Here is a 17,649-nt window from a genome sequence, read left to right on the forward strand (position 1 = left end):
GATTTCACTTTCTGTTTAGAGTTGCACCTAACACAAGGAGGACCTTAATCGTTATTGTAACGTTGTACCAATGCTTGCAAAAACATTAACATTTTAAGCAAATGATATATTACAATATATGCAAGGTTGAGACAACAGCAGTTCTCTTCCCTCATACTTTCTAGCTGATGCCATTCAACACAGCAATACTCATTTTGTGGGACTTTAATTCCAGCTTCTGTAAAAAGTCGGCAGTAACCTCCCCTCACTGGGACTTCAATGGGAACCGTAGTAGGCCTTTAATTTTATAGCTCAGCAAACATCCTCCTTATGTCACCTCTTAGGATTTAGCTGCTGTCTTTCAGAGTTTCTTCTGAGCTGCATTTCAGAGCTGCTCTTACCCAATATCCACATCCTCTGTTTACAAATTAAACTGCCTCTGCCAAACCTCCTTGCTTTGTTTTGCCTGCTCAGACCTTTCGGCCTCTAATATCTGAAATCTCTTGCCAGCGTTTTATACCCCAGCCCAAGCCCAAATGTCTTATGTTGCTGGGAAAGAAGCAATCAGACCCAGCTAGTCTGCAACATCTTTGAACTCAGCTGTCTCAGGGTCCCAGCTGTTACAGAGCTGCTGTAAAATGTTCATGGCTCACTCAGCCCAGCAATGCATCTTAATTGGCCATAGAAAATCCCTGTCCCTTATGGCAAATGGATCTGCTTGACTTTGGTCATCTTTGCCTAACTTACCTAACTGATCCCCGTATTTACTACTCTTAGAAAGGGAGAGAGAAGCTCACTTGTTCATTTCTGAAATCAGTACACTACAGATACCATATAAGCAAGCGCTCTTCCTTATAGGCATTTGAGGAATGGTACAGTAGAGTGTTGACCTACATGCCAGTGTGTTCCCACAGAGCATTAGTTCCTGTAGGTCAGACTGCACTTGTTGGGTCCTTTGTCTCAGGATAATCATGCTAACTTTATGGAAAACTGCAGAGTGCAGCCATCACTGTGCTTTTTTTATTTTGTAGTAGTAGTAGTAGTAGTAGTAAACCACTTAAGTGTTAGCATGAAGAGAAGAGAGAATGGTGGTGGTACTACACAAGCCACAGTGAGTATAACCCACTCAGTTATAATGTATGCTAAGATTTGGTGGAGTAATTCTGGAGCAATAGGTAGGTAGTAAAGTGACACTAGCAGTGTTTGTCATTAGCTTGCATATAAGCAGGCCCGAAGTGTTATTGGTGGTTGTATCTGGGGGAGGCAGTGTGTTCCATGTGATTTGCACACTGTAATAATTATTGCACTACTCAGTATTGATGAAAAAAGGACCAACAAAAGTGTCCTCAAGACCTCTGCTTGGCCTCTAACCTTACTAAAGCTTTAGACAGTCAGTCAGTCCAGGCTTTGAAGACTGATTTAAGATGCTTAGCTTTCCTGAGAACTTCTTAAATGGTGCTTAAGTCACTCACGCTTCAGATTCAGAAACAACTGGGACCTAGCCAAACATTTCTTTGCCATAAATAGAAAGAATCTGGAAAACATTTTTGAACTAATCCTATTCTGGTTGTTCTACTCAAATGTATTGGACAGGGCAGCTCCAAGTGAGTTTTGGAATCTTTCCTAGCTTCTGGGAAACTGCTCAAACTCTCTAGACTGAGAGCTGTTGCCAAACAAACATCTGTGATTTTCTTTCTTTCTTTTTTTTTCTCTTTTGGCTAATAGTCTGTATTGGTGACAAATTCTAAGGACTTCAAGATACAGGTGAGCTCTGATGCTTCTGCAGCTTACTTTGAATATACCATAAACAAGAAGGAAATGAAGACTGTGTCTTAATTAACCGGTTGGCTCCTGGGAAGAAGCTGATAGTGCTTACCTCGGATGCAAATGAACTGTCAACTGTTTGTAAATTCACCTATTTCAGAAACATGCTGATTGACCATGCACGTACCAATGTGATGAACTCCTGCATCTGGAAACCAGTATGGTCTTTGGCAGGCTCCCAGATTATTAAAGACCTTTTATTAAAGGCCTGTGGAGCATTGTGACTAACAGCTTACGTCACTAGGCTGTATGGACTTGCATGGTAGAGAGAGGGCACAGTCTGTTGCTCAAGAGAATGCACTGAAGTTTCCTGCATATTCAGCTCAGCTCAGCTAGTGTAGTAGTGTAGTGTAGACAACTATTAAAGGTTTGCAGCATATGTTGGTTGTTGAAGTATGAATTGGGAGGACTCTGCAACATTAGTCCAGGCAACTAGTGTGAGTAATAACACACACATATTTATGTGGCTGTTGCATGTTGAGTTAGAGCATGGCAAAAAAAGAGAGGCAAGGCTGTGTTAAGTGTTCTACAAGTTGACTACTGTGCTGGTACCACTGGTTTGCAACAGAAGGTGAATAACGATGCTACACCAGCAAGCTAGAGAATGTAAGGCAAAATGAATGAATGCCAGCAGCACTATGCAATGGAAACACGAGCCCTGGAAAAGAGGTTGTGCAATGGCCTCCTTAGTCATTCCCATGCCTATTTGCATCTTTGTCCTGCCACTGTCATCTTGGACCAAAGGACACACAAAGGCAATAGAAACAATTAAAATATACACAGAAATCTACTGTTTCTAATGAAAATATGTTTATTACTTATTATCTGTTGACCTATTTGCATATTACTCTCATCTTCCTATAAGGCACTTCACTGTCTTTGTTGTGTAACACTGATGATACACAGTCCGTTTCTAAAACGTTTGCAGTTAAGCATCCATCTGTCTTTTTCATTAGATAGAGGCCCCTTCAATAAAAAGAAATTACCCCAGAGAAGTATTTAGGGAGCATGTTAACACTCCCTTTTTGTTTTCAAATTTACTTTCTTTATTTTCAGCTGTGTCTTCAGTACCTAGAGTCAGGTCATCCTAGCAGCACAATCTGACTGATTTGGCTCCAGCTAACCCTGTACGTTTATCACTGTCTCAAGGAATAATTTATTTTTCTGCTTATCCAAATCATCTTTGGCCAGTGTAGGCACTTAATTAATTTTGTTCTTACATTGTGCTAAAAATGCACAGTTCTCTTTGGTTCATGCAGGCTGTCAATTTACTCTGCTTTCTATGTTCCGTTATACTTGAGCCTGGGCCAGCTCAATGTTAAGAGCAGAGGTATTCCAACCCTTTGCATCTACTCTCCCAACTTCGTGCTTTAGTTAGAGTAGCATTCTCAGTTTTCCTGAACCCTTTAAATTAATCTCTTGTGCAAACAAAACAGGCAGTTTTGGTGGAAGAGTGTTTCTTCTTTGTTCATGATTTTCCGGTGTAAAATGCATAAACAGTCCTAGGAGCAGCATTCATAACCCCAGGATTCCTCCCTTCCAAGAGGATACTCTGTTAGCTGCAGCTCCTCCTGGCATTTACGTTCCTTTTGGAAAAAAAATCAGCAGGTGGAAAATAGGTTGTCTTTCCCTGACGTTTTCCTGAGGATTGTGTCTACTTGTTAGGTGGAAGGTTGAGTTTCTGAATTAAAATTCTTGTTTTCTTATCATGGCTAAGTACTGCCAGGGGTAGACAGCCATTGAATGAGTTGTTTTGAAGTGCAGTTTTGCACTCTAAGGCTCCTAAAATCAACATCTCTCCTACTTTGGAGCTGATCTTTTGTCAGTTTCTTCCATTCCTAACTAATGATATTTTTATGTATACTTTCTTGTGTAGGAATTCATCTTTCACTTGAACTAGTGATTTTGGGGGGTTTTGATCTTTGTGTATATAGCGAGAACACCTGTGGAATTGCTGGCGAGGAGTCAGTGACTGGCAGAGTACATGGTAGCAGGCCCAGTGTGTGAAACTACACACTGACTGAATTCCCATCAGGGCCAGGCATGCATATTCTGTTTTGTCAACAATGTCTAGCTGCTTCCTGTACAGTAGTTTCTCAAGGTTAGCGTAGCTGAGATAAGGAAATAGTTCTAGTAGATTTAAGGGGCCCTTAGGATACAATGAGTCGAATCCTGCCTTGGCGTCCGACCTGTGCATCCAGCAGCCTCCCATTGGTTACCCCTCCGCACGGTTCCTGAGGCTCCCCATGCAGTTTGGAGTGTAGGTCCTTTATTAAATCTGTCCTGTTTAACCCCTCATGAACCTTGAGTGTCTCTCTCTGCTGGTATCCGACCCTCTCTTGCCCGCCTTATGGTCACAGCGTATTTATAATAAAATGGTTATTCAGATACTACTAGTAGAAGTAAAACATTAAAAATGAAGTACAATAGGAACATAATAAATTTGATATGTATTTGCAACATTTGTTTGCTTAATATGTTGTGGCTGTTTCTTTAGATGCCAAAGCTAAATTACAAACAATAGTTCTAAGGAATTTCCAGTTTTAGCTTGGATTTAGGCCACTACTTCAAGATGTAATTAACCCTATGTTCCCTTCAATGCCATCTGCGCACCTACTTTAGAACATGCATAAGCTTAAGCTACATCAGTAGGTATGCTTAACCGAACTGGTAATATGATATACTTGCCATCAATACAAAACTTGCGTTATTACTTGCATTATGTCATTTTGCCTCTGCAATTAGATTTAATAGGTACTTGAAACATATTAATGCAGAATCATTTAAGCACAGAATATCTGAGGTTTGAAGGGACCTCTGGAGGTCATCTGGTCCAACCCTCCACTCAGAGTTAGAGTTGTAAGTTCAAATTACTCAGTCACATCCAGTTTTTAAATATCTCTAAAGATGGAGATTCTGCAACTTTTTTTTTTGCATTACTACAATATTAAATTACAATTTCATGTCCCACATGCTGCATTTTTCCATTTTCTCCATTTTACATTAACAGTAAGCCTATCCTAAGTAAGAATTAAAGCCTTAGACATACAATGCTAATACAGCCAGAATAAGTTTTAAACAAAGTGAAGCTTTTATCCATATATAAAAAACATGCACTGATACTTGACATCACTGAATAATTAATATTGTTTCATATGTATTTATCATACTTATTTTATGGTGTTTAGCCAAGTATAATACAAGTGCTGCTTCTAACAGTGTCACTTTGAGACCTGGATAACAGAGCGAAATAAAATGTGAAATACAATCCGTCTCCATTAAAAGGCAGCAAAATATTATAAGTGAAATCAACACAAGCTTTATAAAATAGTCAAATTAAGGTGAAGTATGAATGTCTGCCAAGTGAGGAAGGATTTTCTTGAACTAAACGAATTAAAGCCAAAATATGATGTACAAAACTAATTTATCCATTCTTAAACACAATTATAGTGCTGCAATTTTGAAAAGGTCTTTCAAATATAATGATCTGTTTATATATAGTATTTTGTACAAAGTGTAGCATTTCAGACAGAGGATCTTTTGTCAATGAGGCAGTTTAAGTGACTACCCACTACAAGAAAAAAAATGCTTACATATTTTATTACTGTCATTGTAATTACAACGCATTAGTTAGAAGGGGATTACAATTGTACAGTAGTTTAACAATTTAGACGAATACTCATTTAGTCTACAGGAACATTAGTCTTTCATTAAAAATGGCTAGTATTTCACTGGTATTTTTTCCTGTTACTTTAAATTAATGAATTGCATGAACTGCAAGGCTAAGAAAGCAATCAAACAGGTTATCCCTTTAGTGATGTCGGATCCAATGTTATCATTTTCCTGTGAATATAGACACTTCTTGCAACCAAGAATCCAGAATTACTAATGCTAAATACATATTTTAATTTCCTAATAAGCTCAGCTGAGCAGGACAATTCCAGATTTCAAGACAGTTTGAAGATTTCCTATAAAAACAAGAGTATTCAGAGTATATGGTTTTAACTTAATTCCAAGTGTATTAAACAGTATCCTGCCCTCTGTGAAATAGTAGGTTAAATGCAAGGATGGGTGAGACTTTCCAGAGTAAGTTTCAGCTAATACCCCTAAATTTAAGAAAAACATAAGCTCTGCTCTATATTTGAAATTAACGAGGCAAATAATTGTGTAAGAGGAAGCAAATGGGTAACAAGGCCAAATGGGGGGAAGAAGCCTAAAATGAGCAGAACAGGTTCTATACTTACTAAAGTCAAGGAGTCTGACTCCCACTCTTCACATTTTTTTAGATTCTGTCCCATGATGCTAGCCAGTAAGCTTCTTTAGATTAGGATTTAGATCGAACTGGTAACTTACGCTAAGACATTTTGAAACCCTAACTGAGGCAATTATTTATTAATTATATCATTTATAGCACATATCCAAGTAGATGGTAAGGCCAAAAAGACACTTTCTGAGAAACAGTAGGAGAAAGTTATTTGGGGCAGAGTCCTGTCTCTCTAGGCAAAACTTACAGGGTTAGAGATTATCTTCATTTTATGAACTGGAAATTGAGATGCACGCACAAAAAAGCCATGCTATTTTAACTATACAAGTGTCTGGTATGATTTCTACTGCTTCATATAGTTATGTCTAATTTAGGATCGTTTTATTATCTGTTCTTTCTGTCCATTTTGAGTTAATATTCTAGACAGACAACTGTACCGGAAGCTATTCAGTTTGCATTGGATGATACAGCTTTTTTCCTTTACCTGTAAAGAAAGTAGCTCTACTCTAACAATTCTGAGGCATTGTATAGAAGTATTGTGGTAGAATTAGCATGCTGTTAGCCAGCGCAGTCACAGGGTACAAACCTGCATATAGACAAGAGCCATTTGTCCCAAATTACCCAGGAGGCTTCAGACAGAAGTAGAAATTTAGAGCTCTGAATCCCTGTCAGATTCATGAGATTTTTTTTTTCTTTTTCTCTTTATCGTAATAAGTCTCACTTTGTTTTTGGTTTCCCTCAGAGCAAAAAGTGTGTTGCTTTTTACTGAGGTTAAGTAGCCCTTGGACTGTGAAATTTTTAAGGCAAAAATGACAGCTAATGTTTTGGAAAGCACTCCAGCTCTTGTGTAGTCTAAATAATAAATACTAAACTGCAGTTACTCTGGGTCACGAAGGTTTCTTTGTAAATACAGTTTGATACATTAGTGGGCAGGGCCCGTGCGGGCGGTGGCTCCTGGCGGGGCCGGGCCGGGTCTGGCCGCCAGGGCTCGTCCCGCCGCCCCGAGGGCGCAGGGCAGCCGGGGCAGCCCCAGCTCCGGGGGGCGTCGGGCACCGCCGCGGGGCCCGGCCAGGGCCGGGGGGTCCCGTGGCCGGGCAGGGGCAGGGCCGTGGCGGGCTGGAGTCGGCACCGCTGCGGTGTCACGCGGGGCAGCGACTGACAGCCCAGGAGGTGGGCAGGGATGGGGGGGGAGGCTTCGGTGCCCTCCGCACCCCGGCATTCTCATGCTAACATCTAAAATAGCTATTTATATCTGAAGGACAGTTTTAATTTATGTCACATGGAAATTTTCTTATCTGTTGTGACTTTATTTTGTCTAAAAGTTCATCAAAAGCAAAATTTTAAAAACAGTGTATCTCATAAATAATCTTTATGTCAATTTAAGTGAGTTATTCCCTTAGTGTATATTTAGCTTTTACATGCATCCATATTCCTAGGAGGATTTTGGGGAAAATTGTATGATGTTGTTCAATTCCAAAATTTAAAATTGGAAAATCTGGAAACAGTTCTGTAATGTGAGTGATACTTACTTTGCTTCACTTAATGTGAAAGTGAGTTCAAGATTTACATGGTGCAATGTCAGTTACTTCTTATTACAGAAATAAATTTAAAGAGCCTTTCATCCTTTGTTTTCTAATTCCCAAAGAGAAGAGTCCGTTATTTTTGTGGGGGCTGATTTAAGAATAAATAAAAACTGTGTTTCTCTGGTCTGTGTCAATCAGACTGTCTCACTTGTTACATGTTTTCATTTGACTGCATGGTTCTTGCCATTTAAATAGAGTACTCATAGTTATTTCCAGTGCTACATAGTGACTTCACAAGTGGCAAGAAGGGAAACAGGACTTGTGATGAGTCATCACAAATAAGTGCAAACAAGCAGTCTTTTATTTGCTATTTATTATGCATTGTATATCTAACACGGATTTGGAGAAGTGTCTTTGTACATCTGAAGATGAAAGAAATGCTGCATTTTAAGCCACGGTTATGAAAGAGCCCCCAAGTCCATTTTGCTCTTTTGGTTCCACTGTTGCTGATATCTTTGTTCCTCAGTCTTCTTAGAAATAGTGCATGGTCCCTAGCACTACCTTTTAGTGTAGTTTGTTCCCTTGAAATTGAGCAAATACATCAAGAATTTATTGATGGCTATGCTAGGCTAGACATTGGATCATTTACATTTCTACCATTTACATGTTTCCCCAATTCCTAACTGGATATTTAAGAATTTCTCATATATTAGGTGCTATGTCCACCTCTACAGACTTCCTTCTGGCTACTCCAATCAGTTTTGGAGACACTGTATTTCAGGAATTCCCTAGAGCCATTATAGGCTACCACATACTTAGGAAGAGTCTTGAGGCTGCTCTGTCTTATATTAGGTGTCTTGACTTACCTTTTTCTCCTTTACCGATCCTGCACTAAGCATAGCTTTTCAGACCCAGGAATTTAGGCCATTGGAAATATGCTTATTTAAGCATAAATTCAATGAGATGTATCTCTAAATCCAGATTCACAACATCTATGACCTTAGAGCTTTCATGTGTGTACTTGAACAGGAATCTTTCCAGTAAAAAACACGTAAGAGTTATACTATGATGAAACTTCATCTCTTCCCAAGTGCAAAATACAAGCATTAACAAACATTGCTCTAAAAAATTCTGTATATGAGACTTCACACAATGCCAAAGAATAGTGTGTTCTTCCTCACACCTTTTGAAAGCAGGTTATCTGTGCACTAACAAAATGTCTAGGTGAAATAAGAAGTTTACCTTGTTTCCCTATTCTGTTCTGCATAGGTTCTTGTACTGTCACCACTGTAGTAGCTGAATCAATACCAGTTCTGCATTCAGCAGTTGAGAACATAACTCTCATCTGTCATATGCAGCAACTTGTTTTTTCTCAGTCTGTGAAGAGAATGATGTGAGCAGTCTAATGGTAGTGTCCTCTGAAGTAGGGAGGTATCAATAAAGAAACAATAAAGAAAAAGCTTTCATCAAGGTGAAAGCAGAGAGAAATGTTTCCTTTAAAAACATAACTAGAATAAATAAATATATAAAAAACGGAAATGTTTTTCAAATAAACTTTCCCCGCAGAGCACTTGCTACCCAAGAACTGCAGAATGGTTCAACAGTGAAGCTCACACACAGCAGAAGTAAAAAACACTGAAAGTTAACAGGAACAAAATGTGCTAATTTATTATCATGCTGGGAAATATCAAAACTAAGTGGAGAGCATAAATGAGGAAAAGCAAAATAGATTCTGCTTTGATTTTCATGTGTTTTGAGAAAGATCATAATCTACCACTGCTTAATATATAACTTCTGAAGTAGTTACATGCAATGTGTAGTGCATGTGAAATAAATGTACAGTTGAAGCAATTTAAGATATGACATCCTCCCCGGTCAGAACTAACTAGACTTTCCTTTTATGTAACACAAACTATGCAACTGGAGAAAAAAATAGTGTGACCTGGAGGTCAGTGACTTCTAGCTCCAGTGGATTAACAGAGATTGAAGATCTTTTGGCAGCAGTCTCTGCCTTCAGCTCCTGCCTGATTGAACAAGAAACTGTGAGTAGGAGTGCTTCAGCTGATCTCAAATGTTATAGTATTACGTGAGTGGGAACAATGCAAAAGATAATGTAACACTCCTCCATACCCACATACGTTTTTATGCATTTTTCTCTTAATATCTTTAGAATTGTTTTACTCAACACTCATGCCCCCTAACTGTTCTTTTATTGCTTTGATGAGAAGATACATGTGATACTTGCAAATTCAGGGGAAAACCATTAAAAAATGACTTTCAGTTTTATGAAAACCTTTTAACTAGAAAAGATTTTATTGACAGAATTTGTGTAAATTTGAATAAAATCTGAGAACTTTCCAGTAACACAGGTAACTAAAGATTCAGCAGATGTCAGGTAATCATCAGGAGCAGTATCAGATGTTATACATTCTTGGCTTTTATCTTTCGTGGCTGTCCATTCTTTTTGTCTTTCCCTTTGGTTCCTTGTCCTTCATAGTGTATTCTGGTGCATCCTGAAGGAACTTTGCACTTCAAATTTCTTATGAGCCATCTTATCACATAGTTAAAGCTACTGTCTCTAGATGCTGATTTGTAAGTCTGCCACCCTTCACCAAAACCCTGGACCAACTCTTAGCTATGTCTTGAGTATACCATCGCCTGTCTTCAGTTAACGTGTAAAGAACCAAACTCCTTGGTCTAGCTCTCAGAACATCACATTACTCATTTATCTGATGCAATTTATACCAGCAACAAATGTAGTGCATTTGAATTCTCTCCCCAGCTCCCTCTCCACATCAAGGCCAGCTCCAATTTTACATGCTCTTCTTTCTCAGTATCACAAATATCTATTACCCTCCCCAAGTGTGTGTCCCTTTCTCAGGTCCCCATGATAACCAACGCAACATCCCTCTGGCTTCTTTAAAACTATCTTCTCACAGACACAACACAGTAGCAAGACACAAGTCATCATCTTTGCCCATTGTTTATGATCATGTCTTTCTTCCTCTTTATCCCTGCTGATTCTTCATCCATTATTACTTCAACTTCAAGCACTTTGTCAGCATTTTCAAGTTCTGTAAGGCTCTGTACCTCCCTACATAGCGGGACTATCTTCTGATACACATGTTCCTAATTTTTACTGTTTGCTTTTGAGGGTCTCCTCCATACTGCCCTTTGTGCACATATATAAACTTTGTGAACTCAGTTTACAAGTCTCAATACACCTCTCTGAAAGACCTAGTTCTTCCATGCTACGTAAGTTAGGCTTAAAAAAGAAAAAAGTTTTCCATGTCTCTTGCCATATCTGTTTTCCACTTCTCTCATTGTAGGGTATGAACTTCTTTTCCTCCCTACCACATGATAAACAACACAGCAAGAAAAAAAATGAACAGAAATGAAAGTAATAGATCTGAGTTGATACACTACATACACAAATCTTTGAACATCATGGGAGATTATTCTAAAAGAAAAGAAGAGTAGTATTTCTTTTCTGAAATCTCTGTATATGTAAGAATTATTTAAAGTGTCTAAAGTTGCTCTAAGACAACAAAGATCTGCTTTCTTGACATTATCAGGGATGCTGAGAACAGCCTCAAGGTAGAGATGCACTTACTTTAACAGAAAAGAAACCAAGTAAAGTCAGTAAAAGCCCAGTATAAACACCTTTGCTACTATGAATACTTCAGTGAAATGTAGGCTATCAAAGGAACTATAGATAAAGGAGGACTTAGTTTATCTTTTTTAGTCTTTAGTGAAGTCCATCAGAACAGCTGTTATGTAAAAAAAAGGTCATGGACTAACCCTGGCTAAGAGACAAAAAAGGAAAGTAGAAAGTGGCGGAAAATAGTAAATTAAAAAAAGAGGGGTCTAACAATGATACAAGAGGTGTTCAATGTATGTATTGATGTATTATGTATTTATTAATGAACTGGAAAAGACATCTAGAAAATCAGTCAGGAGACGTCAGAAAGCTAAGAATAGCTATATGACCAGCAAAGTAGAATGTTGGTAAACTAATAAATACATGTAATGGGAAATTTTCAAATATGAATTTGCATTTTCAGGTTTTAAATTACCAGCAACATCTCTGTAGAAAACTTTGGGACAACCTGTGCTCGTTTGGCAACAGCAAACAAATAAATAGTTACTGTGCAAAAATAATTAGAATTGACTCTAGAATGTAGAAAGATACTGATGACATCTTGAATTGAGACTGAAATTTGCCATTCTAAACAGGATTGTAAAATGAAAATAGATAAGGAGATTCTTACCTATTTAGAAAGACTGTGAAAAGACATTTGAAAGAGTAGGTCTACACCATTCAGGAAAGATATGTAGTGAAGAGCCATCATTTATATTCAAATAATATTGAAAAAGTGAAGGTCAAGAGTATGAGTCTATTTTATATCTTGTAATTTAAGAACCAAACAGAAGTTTAACTGTTAAAAAAGTTTAAAAAGTGTTAAAAATGAAAAACTGACAACAGGGAATTTTTCTTATACTACAGAAAAGGAGGTGTTGGAACTCAATGCAAAAATATTAGTTAGCCAAGATCTCTGAAAGATTTAAAAAAGAAGATATTTATGTGATTAATGAGAACATCCACTAATAATTAGCTGACAGCTTTTAAATATATTGGATATAGACATTCATGGCCAAATTAATAACAATTTAGCTAGAGTAAGGAATGATTTTTCTCTATAATGAGATCATTTGCATTCATTCCTTTGTTTTGGAGTTTTGTTTAACTTCCTGTAAATATCAGCTATTGGCCACTGTCAGAAATAGGATTAGATGGACTACTGACTTAATTCTGTTGGGAAACTGCTATTCTCTCAGCTAGGGCAGCATTTATTTTCTTTGTGATAGCTTTTTATTTATGACTGATTTACTTTCTACTTAGAATATTTATAAGCATCTCATTTTCTTTATTTTTAGCAGAGATTGAACCTCTATGCAGGAGCCTTTCTGTTTCTGAAGTTCTTCTCTGAATTCTGAAATTTCCCTCCCTATCTCAGGACAAGCATTTACTGACCTCTGGACAGTTAGCAGGAAAAGTCTTCACTTCATAAGTAATATAAATAAGAAAAACTCCCTGTATCGTTTGTATGTATTTGAGAAACCATTTTAAACTTTAAACGTATTTGGCAAACATAGTATCTGACATTTAAAATCTTATTAATATTTGGATGAGAATCCTGGAAGACTCTTGAAATTTATGTGGCAAATATGCCTGGACATCTGTATGAAGTTTTTCCTGGGTACAAAGAAACTTCTTCTGTGAAATATTTCCAATGTTTCAGGAGTGAATGGAGTTACAGAGGATGTACACTAAGAGCCTGTTAAGGGAACACTGCACATTTATATATAGTTCTTTAAAGATTCTTTACAGTATTTTAGACTTATATGGCCATTCACATTCAAAATTTTCATACTGTGTGTCTGTTTTTCAGCTGTGTTGAGCTTTGAGAGTGAATATTGACTGGTCAGCTCATGAGCTGCTTTTCATATGATTACAATGCTTTTTTACCCCAAAACTTTGAAACAAAATTTGTCCTTGAATTATTTGTGAAAATACTATTGCTATCTATAGATTTTTTTCATTGTAAAAATGTAATTTAGGAGTATTGGGTTTGCAAATGTTTTTATTATAGAGATTAAAAATCAAAACAAGAAGGAAAAGAGTGAATCAAATGCTAATCTGAAAAATCAGGACATCTTACCCTGGAGGGTATGAGAGCCAGGCCTTCAAGGGCACCACATCCCAATGGTAGGATCACTCAAGTGAGAAATTGCTGCCATTGGATATGATGACTGAGTTCAACCTTGATATGGAGCAGGAATAAGTCTATAATTGTTCAAACACTAAAGTGACAGGAACCCCACAAATTACCTAATTAGAGAGAAAGAAAGCTTGGTATTTGATATGCATATGTTAACTTAGGCCTGTGGTTGGCTCAGAACAGTTGACATGAAGATCTACTGGAGAGCCCTCTGGCTGCCCGGCAAGCAGGATTGTCTGCAGCTGCCTGGGGCTTCGGTCATTCTCAAAATCAACATCTTAAAGGCAAGTCCTCTCCTACCCTCTAAATCAAAACCCAGTGCAGAGGTTGGCTCTTTAATTTGTCTTTGACCAATGTTCTGCTCAAGAAGCTATTGGCTATTTACATTAATGGAAATTTCTATTTGAACTTTCAAAAATCTCCCTAAATGTTAGAACATGTTGAAGAATTTGAGTTCCAAGTAATGAAGTGACCGGTGATCCTTCCTTAATGCAAACTATGAGGAGTGAGCAGAAACATGTCTAGTTTTAAACTATGAAAGACACATAAGATCACTGTTGGTATTCGGGAATTCTTTGACAATGAGTATCTGAGAACAAAAAGATGCCAAGAACTTTTTGGTAAAAGCTAATCATATGCTGTCAAACAGCGGAGTAGAAACAACTTCTATGTGCTCCCTTCCTCTGCCCCCCCTCCCCCCGCCCCTGCCCCCCAATGCCTTTCTACCAACAATCTTCACCTCTGGACTGAGCTGTACCTTGCTGTCAGATCTGGCAAAGGAACGAGAAATTCAGAATCTGTGTTTGGTGAGAAAGCATTGGAGATGTTAAACTCACTATGAGTGAAAGTAGGAATCCACTTGAGGCTTCTATATAGCTCACCAAACAAGAGGGAGGTCAAAAGAGAGTACAGTCAGTGCTTCTGGAAAGAATTCAAGGAACAAATCAATTGTCCAGCAGTCTGGGATCCCCTGTCAAAGTGAAATCCCTGAAATGATTTGTATAGGCCACAAATACATTATGGTCAATGGTGAGAAGACCTAACAAATCAGGACAATTACTTCTGTTTCTTGCTGGGAGGAGACCTTCCATCAAGTTTAATATACTGTTAGTCTGTACAGTTTTATTAAGATAAAATAAAATGAAGTCTCTATATGTGGCTAAACTTAGCCCACTAATACCATTTCAGATAGCTCTCTAAAAATAATAGGTGCCAAGGTGGATGGTAATTTGTGAATCTGTTGGTATCCAAAGACAGCTGAAAAGAAGATGTAAGCATTGCATGCTTGAGCATGGTCAGCAGTTTGTCCTTATGAAAGGAGGCATTAACAATTCTCAGCAGTAATATCTCTCTGATTATTAGGATGTCTCTGCTAACTTTAGTCAGCCATAAAGAACATAATGATGATGAGATAGTGCATAATGATGTAGGTCTGAAATTGTTAATAGAAATCCTATGTATGACAAATGATATATTAACTTCAAGTTGGACCAGATCTTTAATATCCTGCCCAATGAAAGAATCTCGGGGAGCTTTGTGGGTAGGACCAGTTTTACAGCCAACTTTCTCATAATATGAAAAGATTACTTAGACTTTACAATTTCCTGAGTTTGCTCTCACATTTGTTAAGGAAATGAGTTAATTCTGAGGGGAGAAGAGCCTCCCAAATTTGTATGTTTTACTTTCTTAAATATACCTGGACACCAGTGTGGTTGTTGCAGTCTCTACACTATAATTTGTACTTTACAATATGTGGAGTTGAGAATAATGTCAAAAAGAAACCTCTTTATATAAGAAAACTTTCTCTCTTTCCTTATGTAAAATTTTAGGAGAAGGAACTTCTTACACAGACAACGTGAACTTTTCTAAAGTAGTGTGTCTTGATATTCCCATGATACATGACATTTTAAATACATCATTTGTTAGACTTGTGTTCAAGTTTTACTGATCCTATTTTGAAAATTAATTAGAATTCTATGTTTATTGACTGTCAGTGATTTTGTGCTAAACTCTGCTAAGTTTATGGATAAAAAAAAGATTTTACTAATTGACAGCAAGGCATACTGTTTCTGAGATGTGAAAATCAAGAGGGGAGCCTTTTGGCACCCCATGTGTGTTAGAAATAATTGTTTTGCCTCTAGTTACACTGTTGTAACCACACAATGCACAAGGGAAGCTGTAATAAATGTTTTGATTATTGGCAAAATAGAAACCGGTTTGCTTTCCCATTGCCTTGTTGAATCTTTGCCAAAACTAAGAAATAAAATATGTATTGTAAAAGGAATTGATATGATCCGAATGAAAAAAAAACCAGAGAACACAGTTGAAGTGACACCTCATGTTATGCAGCATCATAAAGAACTGCATATTAAATACAAAACCAAAATCTGAACCTATCAAATAAATATTAGTATTAGGCTCTTGAAAAAAATGGAAGCTTGACTGTCTGTTGCACTTCATGTAAAGAAAGAATGCAAACATTTAAATTTACCTCTGGAAATGGCAAAAGCCAATGCTTCCCAATAATTATGTTTTAATATTACTCCACAGAAAATATAAAGTTTGCTTTTAACCTGTGTAATGTAAAAGCAGAGGTAATCTCAGTAAATGTGAGTGTGCTCTTACCACATGCCATTACTAAGCCTGATAGGAATTCTAAAGCCATCAGCTAATATTATACATCTATGATTCACAAATTTTAGGCAACCAAGAATGTTCTCACTATATTACTATTAAGTTCGTTGCCTTGTGCAGATTTTAAGATGTCATTAAAAAATTTTCAAACATATATCTATAAGAAAAACAATCCAAACAATAGCTCTGAGATGTGTAATTAACTCCATTTATTCAAAATATGTCTTAATTCTAAATATCATTATACCAGGGTGCAAACATTGACTGTTCTATTAGGAAACTCCAGTTCTTACCTAATGTGGTTGGTTGCCATGGCAGTTAGACAGGGGGTACCCAACAGATTATGTAGCAGGTGCTGCACCATTGTTGTGGGAGATGCTGAGGCAGGAAAAGTGGGGACAGTAGGCACAGGAGACATCTTGTATGTACTGGACAGGGTAAGCCACTTCTTGACTTTTGCCTGCTGTGCCTGTATTTAATACATTTCAAGCACTGAAATATTACACTTCTGAGAGAACGGTGACTTTTGTTTGCAGATGCCAGAAAAAAGTGCCCTTTGTTTGCAGCCTGTCAGTAGAATGACTTTTCCCTCTTGCCAATTTATGCTCAAGAAGTACACACGTGATTGTTTTCCCTTTGCTGAATGTTTCAAGAATCTTCCAAATTTGTTTGATCAATGGTTCAGAAGCTTTCAAACTGACATGAGAAAATACACATTTTTGCAGACTCATTTTCAGTTGGACCTGAAGCAGCTGAAGCTAGAGATCAGCTAGAATTAATCTGTACTTAATGAAGGAAACTTGCTGAATTTCTATAAATGCTTGCCTTATGACAGATATCCAGAGTTACATAAGACTGCCATTCATGCAATCGGCTTTGGCAATATTTATATTTGTGTTCAAATCTTCTCTCTTGTGAAAATGAATAAATCAAAACCTTGTGATTGCTTATCAGACAATTACCTGCATTTTGCAATGTGTATGGCTACCTCAAAGGTAAGAACAGACTTCAAAAGCTGCTTTCAGGTTTTCAGAGCTGGTCTAACCCACAATGCTTTTCTTCCTGCTGTCTTCAAAGCAGATGTTGCCTTTATCTTTAATGAAACAATGCAGATGCATCATAAATTTATATAACCGTAATGAAAATTTAAAAAGTTACTTTGGATACATTCTTGTCTGTGTGGCTATGTGGCAGGTACAGATGTACTCACACTCCTTTTGCCTGTACTCCAAGTTCTCTGGAAACCATGTAGCCATGTTAGCATGGCATTGTACCCAAGCTGCAAATCTCTGCTAAAAAGAAGCATATGTTAGCCTGAGTACATGTTCCATGTTAACATTAGCATACTGCTTCTGCTCTGCATCTCTACATTCAGCCTTCTGTGAGTACCTCCTGCTACTCTCTTCCTTTTCTGAAGGTAGATGAGAAGCAGAATTGGCAGCCGGTCCTCATTTTAACTGCTCCATAATGACGGTACATGGTATGTCAGCAGAATCAGTTAGCTACTCTTGTATCAGGTAATATCCAAAACTATCTGCAGTGGAAGCTCATGCGTGTTATGCTATTGCATACAGGCAACCAGCTATGCCCTAATATAATAATTTTTCCATGATCATTTTTTGTGTCCTGTGTGCCTTTGAAA

At 37.6% G+C, this 17,649-nt stretch overlaps 1 long non-coding RNA gene across 9 annotated transcripts in view; it reads left to right on the plus strand.

Annotated features, from left to right (window-relative positions):
* LOC135327886 (uncharacterized) overlaps positions 1–17,649 on the plus strand; it is a 29,858-nt gene that overhangs the window by 2,233 nt on the left and 9,976 nt on the right. For 7 of the 9 annotated variants that reach the window (XR_010388427.1, XR_010388426.1, XR_010388421.1 and 4 more), the window contains one exon: positions 1,705–6,943. The exons of 1 other annotated variant lie outside the window; for it this stretch is intronic. This is a non-coding gene — a long non-coding RNA (uncharacterized LOC135327886). Of the gene's footprint in view, positions 1–1,704; positions 6,944–12,531; positions 15,835–17,649 lie in introns of those variants that run through there. One more of the 9 variants, XR_010388429.1, reaches the window with a different exon arrangement.

The sequence above is a fragment of the Dromaius novaehollandiae genome, chromosome 3, assembly GCF_036370855.1.
Source record: "Dromaius novaehollandiae isolate bDroNov1 chromosome 3, bDroNov1.hap1, whole genome shotgun sequence".
NCBI classification, from domain to species: domain Eukaryota; kingdom Metazoa; phylum Chordata; class Aves; order Casuariiformes; family Dromaiidae; genus Dromaius; species Dromaius novaehollandiae.